Here is an 11,634-nt window from a genome sequence, read left to right as displayed (position 1 = left end):
GTGTATGTATGCATACATACTTATGTTCACATAGATACATATATCCACATACTACGCATTTGTATTCATATATATATATATATATATCATATACATAATGCGTATATATAATATATATATATATAATATATATCTATATATATATACATATATGCTGTATATATCATTCATTTATATACTGTTTTGTCAGAGACCATGGGGAAGAAGTGCTCGTGAGATTCTTTTTTTAGGGTCTCGGAGACTAGTAGAAAAAAGAGAAAAATGTATCCTTCATCCAGAAAACCGGCCCTAACTTTTACACCAGAGCGACCTCAGAATGTAAAAAGCTGAACAAATACCTGCAAGATATTTCGTATCACGCCCTAACAATTACGTCAATCCAGTATCCTGGTTTGATATTTATTTTATCGAAACCGAAGAGAAAAGAAATGGGAAGTTCACCTCGACGGGATTCGAACTCGGAACGTAAAGAGCTGGAAACGATTAGCGCAAAGCATTTTAACATTAATGTTTTAATGATTTTGCTAACACATACATGCATATGTAACTAAGTTAATACACACACACACACACACACACACACGCACACACACACACACCACACACATACACACACAGCATGCATACATACATGCATACATATATACATACATGCGTACAATATATACATATGTACATACATAATGCATACGTACATACATACATACATGCATACATACATGCGTACATGCATATATATATATATTTATATATATGATTGATTGATTTTAGTTTCAGCTCATGAGCTGTGGCCTGCTGGGGGCACCGATATATATATATATATATATATATATATATATTATATATATATTCACTATTATGTACATACTACCTACATCGTAGATAGATGTATACATACATACATGCATCCATGCATGCATACATACATACATACATACATATCTTACATACATACATACGTACATATGTACATACATAATGCATACGTACATACATACATACTGCATACATACATGCGTACATGCATATATATATATATTTATATATATGATTGATTGATTTTAGTTTCAGCTCATGAGCTGTGGCCTGCTGGGGGCACCGATATATATATATATATATATATATATATATATTATATATATATTCACTATTATGTACATACTACCTACATCGTAGATAGATGTATACATACATACATGCATGCATGCATGCATACATACATACATACATACATATATACATACATACATACGTACATATGTACATACATCCATATATACATACATGCATACATACATATACATACTTGCATGCATACATACATACATCCGTACACACATACATATTTGGTTTCAAATTTTGGCACAGAGTCAGCGGTATTTGAGCGGAGAGGAAAGTTGATTATATCGACTCCAGTACTCGACTGGTACTTTATTTATCGACCCCGAAAGGGATGAAAGGCAAAGTCGACGTCGGCGGAATTTGAGCTCAGAACGTAATGACGGACGATATACCGCTAAGCATTTTTGTCCGGCGTGCTTAACGTTTCTCCAAGCTCACCTCCACCACACGCATACATACACATACTCACAAACATACATGCAAAAGAAAAAAGAATATGCTACCATATTGTAAGACATGCCACAGCACAGTAGCATCACATTCTCCGCGAACACATGTCACTCCACTAATGGAAAAAAAAAAAAATAGGATTCTTTCGTCGAGTTTGCGACCACCACCACCACCATCACCATCATCAACACAACTAGCACCGCCGTCGCTGCTACTTTTTACTGCTACCTTCTCCGACAACCTCCACCACCAACGAGTACGTTGTCGTCGGCATCTTGCCGCTACCTGTCAATAGAGACACACATGCCGTCTTCACCAACTTCATTCTCAGCACCGCTACCATCGCCTCTGTCTCAATTATTGTTGATATCATTCTTGTTGTTGTTGTTGTTGTTGTTGGAGTTGTTGCTGTCATAGTTTGTCGCCATGCTGTTCTCACTGTTGTTGTTTTTTGGTTGTTTGTTTAAATTTATCGTTTTGATCAGAAATGTAATGATAATGAAAATGATGTCGTTGATGACGTTGCCGACGACAACGACGGCGAAAAAGATGAGGACGAGATTAAGAGTTCCGGTTCTGATAATTCCGTTGCTGTAGTTATGATACATATATACATACATACATGATACATGTATACATACACACATGATACATATATACATACACACATGATACATATATACATGATAATACATACATACATGTTACATATATACATATATACATATATACAAGATCCATATATACATACATACATGATACATACATACATACACACATGTTACATATATACATATATACAAGATACATATATACATATATACAAGATACATATATACATACATACATGATACATACATACATACACACATGTTACATATATACATATATACAAGATACATATATACATATATACATGATACATATATACACACACACATGATACATATATATACATGATACATGTATACATACACACATGATACATATATACATATATACATGATACATATTATACATGATACATATACACATGATACATATATACATATATACACGATACATATATACATGATACATGTATACATACACACATGATACATATATACATAATACATGATTCATATATATACATACACACATGTTACATATATACATATATACATGTATACATGATACATATATACATACATACATGATACATATATACATACACACATGATACATCTATTAATGAACGTATATACCTGATATATTATACATACCCACACATGATACATTATACATACATGATACATATATACCTGATACATATTACATGATACATATATACATGATACATATATTACACGATACATATATACATACACACGATACATATATACATGATATATATATACATACACACATGATACATATTACATACATGATACATATATACATGATACATATATACATGATACATATATACATGATACATATATACATACACACATGATACATATATACATACATACATGATACATATATACATGATACATATATATACATACACACATGTTACATATATACATATATACATGTATACATGATACATATATACATACATACATGATACATATATACATACACACATGATACATATATACATGATACGTATATACATGATATATTATACATACACACATGATACATATATACATACATGATACATATATACATGATACATATATACATGATACATATATACATGATACATATATACACGATACATATATACATACACACATGATACATATATACATGATATATTATACATACACACATGATACATATATACATACATGATACATATATACATGATACATATATACATGATACATATATACATGATACATATATACATACACACATGATACATATATACATACATACATGATACATATATACATGATACATATATATACATATATACATGATACATATATACATATATGTATGTATATATGTATCATGATGATGATGTCAATAATATTGGCAATGATGTGTATATTTTTATTGTTTGTTTCCATGTTTTTTGTCAACATATTTCACTCACACGCACACACTCACACACACACATACATACACACAAATACACTTATATATCATTGCCCCGCCCCCATCATGTTGTATGTTTGCAACATCGTGTGTGTATGTGTGTGTGTGCGTGTGGCAAAGGAGAGCGCACACGCATGTGTTTAAAATGTACATAATATGTTATATATAGTACATATGTAATATATATTTATGAATGTGAGTGTATATATGTGTGTCAGCCAGTTGATTGCGGCCATGCTGCAGCACCACCTTCAGGGGTTTTTTAAGTCAAACAAATCGACCCCAGGACTTTTTTAAAGCCTAGTATATATTTCAAAGTACCCTTTTGTCGAACCGCTAGGTTACGGGAACGTAAACAAACGAACATCAGTTGACAAACACAGACACAAAGACACAAACCCATATACATACATGCATACATACATACATACGTGCGTATATACATAGATACATAAAAACATACCTACATACACACACACACGCACATACAAACACACACGAACACACACACACACACATATATACAGACACATATATACGACAGGCTTCTTTCAGTTTCCGCCTACCAAATTCATTCAGAAAGTCTTGGTCGGCTCCCGGTTATAGTAGAAGACTTTTATCTATAGATATACATACATGCACGCACACACACACACACATCAAACACACACACACACACGCACATATAATGTACATACATGTATGTATGTTTGAGATTGTGAATGCGTGTATATATATATATATATATGTGTGTGTGTGTGTGTGTGTGTGTGTGTATATAAATTATATATACATGCGCATTTTTATGTATGTATGTGTATATATATATACACACACAGACATTACATATATATATATAAAGAGGGAGAGAGAGAGAGAGAGAGAGAGAGAGAGAGAGAGAATATTTAATCCGTAATCGTTAGTCTGACAAAATATATTTTGTTTCTTTTATGGCCCTTCGGGAATATGGGCGATTATGGATTAAGTATTTATAAATATTTTATTCACTCTGAGGCATGGTTCCAGGTTCAGTCCCACGGGCGTCGTACCTTGGGCAAGTGTCCTTCTACTATAACATCGGGCCGACTAAAGACTTGTGAGAAGATTTGGTAGACAGAAACTGAAAGAATCCCGTCATTCCACACCACACATTATATTACACATATATATATATACATATATACATATATACATATTATATATATATATATATATATATATTATGTATATATGTATATATGTATATATATGTATATATGTATATATGTATTATATATATATATTATAATATATAATACATATATAATATGTATATATATATATATGTATATATTTATGCGTGTGTGTGACTTTGTGTTTGTGTTTGTCTCCCCACCATCGCTTGACAACCGATGTTGGTCTGTTTACGTCCCTGTAATTTAGCGGTTTGGCAAAATGACCGATAGAATAAGTACTAGGCTTACAAAGAAGTTCTGGTGTCAATGGTGTCGATTTCTTCGAATAAAAACCCCGTAAAGGTTGCCAAACGGTAGAGGGGGACAAACACAGCCGCAAAGACGCAAACACATATACATACATACATACATGCATATATATACATATATATATAACATAGATACGTATCGATATCAGAAACAATTATTAAAGCGTTGGAGTGGTTACATTTTTAGAGCAGGATTGGGCAACTCTTTTTTCTTTTGCCGAAGAGCGGGCAGCATGAGACAAGGTTTATCTGGCGGGCCGTAGTTTGACCATAAATGGTTTTGAGTGTCGGAGAAAACGCTTTCCAATATTTCTTCGGAGAAGATAGAATCGTCAGCACGCCGGGAAAAATACTTAGCGTCTTTACTTTCTGAGTTCAAAGTTGACTTTGCCATTTTAGCCTTTTAGCCTGGGGTCGATGTAATCGATTTGCCCCTCCCCCGAACTTGATAAGTCTTGTTCCAAAATTTTAAATCAATCATAGGCGTAGGAGTGGCTGTGTGGTAAGTAGTTTGTTTACGAACCACATGGTTCCGGGTTCACTCCCACTGCGTGGCACCTTGGGCAAGTGTCTTCTACCATAGCCTCGGGCTGACCAAGGCCTTGTGATTTGGTAGACGGAAACTGAAAGAAGCCCGTCGTATATATATATATATATATATATATATATATGTATGTGTGTGTGTATGTTTGTGCGTCTGTTTGTCTCCCCAACATCGCTTGACAACCGATGTTGGTGTGTTTACGCCCCTGTAACTTAGCGGTTCGGCACAAGAGACCGATAGAATAAGTCCTAGGGTCGATTTGCTCGACTAAAGGCGGTGCTCCAGCATGGCCACAGTCACATGACTGAAACAAGTAAAAGAGTAAAAGAGAAAAAGAGTATTCCTTCGGACTGAAGCGGCGAGTTGCCAGAATCGTTAGCACGCCGGTCAAAATGCTTAGCGGCATTTTGTCTATTTTTACGCTCTGAGTTCAAATTCCACCGAGGTCGACTGGCATCGATATAATCGATTTACTCCCGCCCCCGAAATGCTGGCCTTGTTAAAAAATCTGAAACCAATATTTCCTTGGGCTAAGGCGGCAAGCTGGTAGTATCATTATCGCGCCGGGCAAAATGCTTAGCGTCTTCATGTTCTGAGTTCAAATTCCACCCAAGTCAGCCTTTCGACTGGGACGATAAAATAAGTAGCTGTTGAACCCTGGTGTTGACGTTAACGATTTATCCCCTCCTCCGAACCTGCTAGCTTTGCCGACGTGAGAAGCATTTATTATTATTGATTTCAAATTTTGGCGCAACGCCATCAATCTCGGGTATGTTGCTAATTCCATTACATCGATGCCCAGGGTGCGAACGATTCTGCTAGGTCGCCTAAACATTTATCATTATTGAGCTGTTGAATGAAAGTGGCGAGCTGGCAGAATCGTTAGAGACTCCGTCCAAAGTACTTAGTGGCATTCTGTACATCTTTACGTTCTGTGTTCAAATTCCACCGATGTCGACTTTGCCTTTTATCCTTTCAGGCTCGATGAGATGAGTACCAGTGCAACACCAGTTGTCAATGTCAAATTACCTCCCCCACCCGCCACCTAATATGAAACCATTATTATAATTTAGCACTAAGGCGGCGAGATGACAAAATCGTTGGCAACGCCGAGTAAAATCCTTAGCGGCATTTTGTCCGTCTCTTGTTCTGAGCTCAAAATCTGCCGGGAAAGGCTTTGCATTTCATCTTTCGAGGTCGATAAAATAAGTACTAGTTGAGCACTTGGGTTCATGTCATCGACTTAGCCCCTCCGCCATAATTGCTGGGCTTGCGCCAAAATTTGAGGCCGTTATTATAATTCAACTTCTGGTCATTTCTGAATGGGTTGACCTATAATCAATTGGTTTCCAGTTCTGACTATTCATTGTCTTTTCATTCAGGACTCTACGCTGAATGCAACATTCTTTTTTCTTTAAGAGACTAGGGTGTGATTTGAAAGAAATTTGGCTGCTATATCTAGCGCACCGAGCCACCGTGTGCAAGTTCCTTCGTTGGTTAGGAATTAGCTGTGGGCAAAGATAGAGCTGTGAACTTATTATATATTTGGTTCCGTCTCTCGTCATTGCATGTTCAAATCCAACCCTAATCGACTTTTACCTTTCAGAACACCACACACACACACACACACACATACATACACGCGCATACACACTCACACATACACACACACACACATACACACACAAATACACACACACACACACATACATACACGCGCGCGCGCGCACACACACACACACGCACGCACACACTAGTATATTCCCTATTCTAATGCCGCTATCCTCTTATGTATATATTGTAGTAATGGTGGTGGTGGTAGTGAATATGATGATAGTGAAGGTAATGATGATGATGGTGGTGGTGGTGGTGGTGGTGTTGGTAGGAATGATGATAATGATGTAAACGATGATGATTGTGATGATGATGTTGCTGTTATTTATTTATATATGTTCACACCATCGTCACCACCAGCAGCACTACCAGCACAAGCACCATCATCATCATCATCGTCGTCATCCTCATTGCCATCACATCATCATCATCATCATCATCATTAATAAGAGGAATTGCACCTCTACGTGGGTGAAAGTTCGCGTTTGCATCCGATGTGTACTAACGTGGAATATTTGTATGTTTTTGTGGACGAAAGAAGAGGGCGGGAAGAGGAGTAGGGGTCTGAGTAGGAGGAAAATCAAGGTAGAACTAACCACCAACGTTCACACCTTTCGAAAATAGCTTTATTTAAAGCACCTTATACTCGCATACATATAAATTCATATCGTGTCTGTGTGGTAAGAAGCTTGCTTCCCAACCACATGGTTCCGAGTTCAGTCTCACTGCGTGGCACTTTGGGCAAGTGCCTTTTTCTATAGCCTCGGCCTGACCAAAGCCTTGTGAGTGAATTTGGTAGACGGAAACTGAAAGAAGCCCGTCGTGTATATATATACATATATATATATATATATATAACGGGAAGCTTTATGAAAGTAAACAAAAGACGAAGGCAGGTGGAGTACAAACAAACAATTGTATTAGTATGGCGCTCAGGAATATAAATAAAACAAGTCTTTTACGTTTCGAGCCTACGCTCTTCAACAAAAAGATACACAGAAAAGAAACACAGAGAAACAAGGAGAGAAAAAAAATGCGTGCAGAAGCTAGCGAATCAACATATATATTTATGCGTGTGTCTTTGTGCCTGTGTTTGTACTCCCACCATCGCTTGACAACCGATGTTGGTGTGTTTACGTCTCCGTGACTTAGCGGTTCGGCAAAACAAAACCGATAGAATAAGTACTAGGCTTACAAAGAATAAGTCCAGGGGTCGATTTTTTCGATTAAAGGCGGTGCTCCAGCATGGTCGCTCAATCGACTGAAACGAGTAAAATATTGTATGTATGTATGTATGTATGTATGTATGTATATGGGTTTTGTGATGCAAATAGGAAAAAGTGAAACTCAAAATATGAGTATTTGTATACTTTTATTATTAGGAGACGTAACAGAGTGACTCATAGGCAGAGAGTTTCGTGTGTTGGCACTTATCAAATGGCCCTTGGGTCACTCTGTTGCTTCTACTAAAGATATATATATATAACGGGAAGCTTTATGAAAGTAAACAAAAGACGAAGGCAGGTGGAGTACAAACAAACAATTGTATTATTATGGCGCTCAGGAATATAAATAGAACAAGTCTTTTACGTTTCGAGCCTACGCTCTTCAACAGAAAGATACACAGAAAAGAAACACGGAGAGAAAAAAAATGCGTGCAGAAGCTAGCGATTCAACATGCATATGTATGTATGTATGTATGTATGTATGTATGTAGTATGTATGTATGTATGTGATGTATGTATGTATGTATGTATGTATCTATCTATCTATCTATCTAGATAGATAGATAGATACATACATCATACATACATACATACATACATACATGTATGTATGTATATATGTATGTATGTAGTCTATGTATCTATCTATCTATATATCTATCTATCATCTATCTATCTATCTATATTTCTATCTCTCTCTCTCTCTCTCTCTCTCTCCTCTCTCTCTCTCTCTCTCTATATATTATATATATATATATATATATATATATATATATATATCTAGATAGATAGATACTACATACATACATACATACATACATACATACATACATTGCATCTATATGTATGGATGGATGGATAGATGAATGGACGGATGGATGTATGGATGTATGAATGTATTTTATCTATGTATGTATGTGCGTAAACTCTAGAGTCGATGAATTCATTGACAAAACTATACATTAAGAGATAGCTAAATGGATGGAGGAATATGTGGGTAGGTACGTAGCGTGAAACGTATGTGTATGCGTGTGTGTGTATGTGTATGTATATTTATATATATAGAGAGAGTGGGAAACAAATAGAGAAGAGGGAGAGGGGGGCGAAGGCAGATTGAGCGGGAGAGGCAAAGAAAACGAGAAACACCTTTAGCATTTAGAAAAATACTCGCGCGCACGCACGCACGTACACTGGTTAACACGTACACAAACATTCTCTCTCTCTCTCTCTCTCACATAAACACACACACAAACACACACACAGACATGTGTACATACGCGCATACGCAAATATATGGATGGATAGAAAAAAATAAACTGACTGGAAGAATGCTACAAAGAAAAAGTACAAGCCACAATACGAGAAGATAAACTGGGAAAAACGTGTGAATGCGCGCGCGCTGCTGGTAGGCGCGCGTGCGTGCGTAGGTGTGTGAGCGCGCGCGCGTGTGTATGTGTGTACTTGTGTGTATGTGTCTGTGTATTTGCATGTGTGTATGTGTATGTGTATGTGCGTGTATGTGTGTGTGTGTAGTTGAGATGGCTGTTTGAAAACAGCTGCTTCGGTGACAGTGTAAAGCATAAAGCTTTAACTTCCAATGTTGTAATTAATGTATAGGTTATAGTTCAAGGTGGTGTTCGTGGTCGTGGTGATGCTTGTAGCAGGGAGACGTAGTATCAGTCGCGGAGTGAATGAGAATGTTGTATCGGCGGTAGTAGTTAATGGTAGCTGGAAATTATGGTTACTATGTAGTAAGTACAGGTGTTTAGAGGTATTTAGAGGTGGTTGTAGTGGTTATCATATAGTACTTGCTGTGGAGTGTATATGACAGTGTTGTACCGGTTGTGGTAGTTAGTGGTGTTTACAATGTAGTACTAACTGTAGAGTGAATGGTAATGTACCGGTAGTAGTTGTGGTGGTGATTGCGCTTACTACAGATGTAGTTGGAGGAATGAATGGTGTAATGGTAGCAGTGGTCGTAATAGTAGTAGTAGTAGTAGTGTTGTTGGTGGTGGTGAGATAGTGGTGGCTGTGGTGTTGTTGTTGGTGGTAGCGGTAGTGGTAGTAGTAGTAGTAGTAGTATTGTTGTTGGTGGTGGTGGGGTAGTGGTGGCGGTGGAGTTGATGGTGGTGGTAGCGGTGGTGGTAGTAGTAGTAGTAGTAGTAGTAGTAGTAGTAGTAGAAATGGTAGTGGTGGTAGTAGTCGAAGTAGTAGTAGTAGTAGTAGTAGTAGTAATGGCGGTGATGGTGGTCGCTGTAGTAATAGCGGTAGTAGTTGTAATGGTGGTAGTGGTGGTCGTCGTCGTTGCTTTAAATGCAGTGAATGGTGTTGTAGTGTCGGTGATAGTAGTAGAAATAGTAATAGTAGTGGTGATGGTGGTAGTGGTGGTTTTAGTAGGCGAAATAGTGGTAGAGATCTTCATTGCTAAGGATATAGTATATTGTGGTATTGTAGTGGTAGTGATAGTAGTAGTCGTTGTAGTAGTAGTATAGTAGTAGTAGTAGTAGTATAGTAGTAGCAGTAGTAGTAGTAGTTGTGGTGGAGGTGGTGATGTTTACGGTTGCTATAGATACAATGAGGTGTTATTGTTATTGGTCATTTTTAGTGTTGTTGTTGATGTTTTAGTCCCTTCATCGGCCATGATGTAATAAACCTATGGTCAAAGGCCTTCCAGTCATGACCATCTCCCACTATGTGACAATTCCCCACGCCGGTATAGTTTTAGTTTCAGTATTTTCTTTATACTAGAGTGCGGTTTGAGAATATCCAGTTGCTATTTCTAGCATGGTGAGGGACAACTTAAAGCCACCTTTTTTACATGTTGTTGAGGTTGCTGTAGTAGTAGTAGTAGTAGGTGGTGGTGGTAGGTGGTAGTAGTAGTGGTGGTGGTGGAGGTGGGGATTGTAGTAGTAGTAGTGGTAGTGATAGTAGTAGTATTGGTGGTGGTGGTGGCAGTGGTAGCAGCGGTAGTGTTGGTAGTGGTGGTGGTGGTGGTGGTGGTAGTAGTGGTGGTTGTGATGATGGTGGTGGTAGGTTAGTAGTAGTCGTAGTAGTAGTAGCAGCAGTAGTGATGGCAGGGGTGGTTGTAGTAATGT

The sequence above is a fragment of the Octopus sinensis genome, linkage group LG9 (assembly GCF_006345805.1).
Source record: "Octopus sinensis linkage group LG9, ASM634580v1, whole genome shotgun sequence".
NCBI classification, from domain to species: Eukaryota; Metazoa; Mollusca; class Cephalopoda; order Octopoda; family Octopodidae; genus Octopus; species Octopus sinensis.
The sequence above is the reverse complement of the archived record's forward strand: the minus strand, read 5'-3'. Positions refer to the sequence as shown.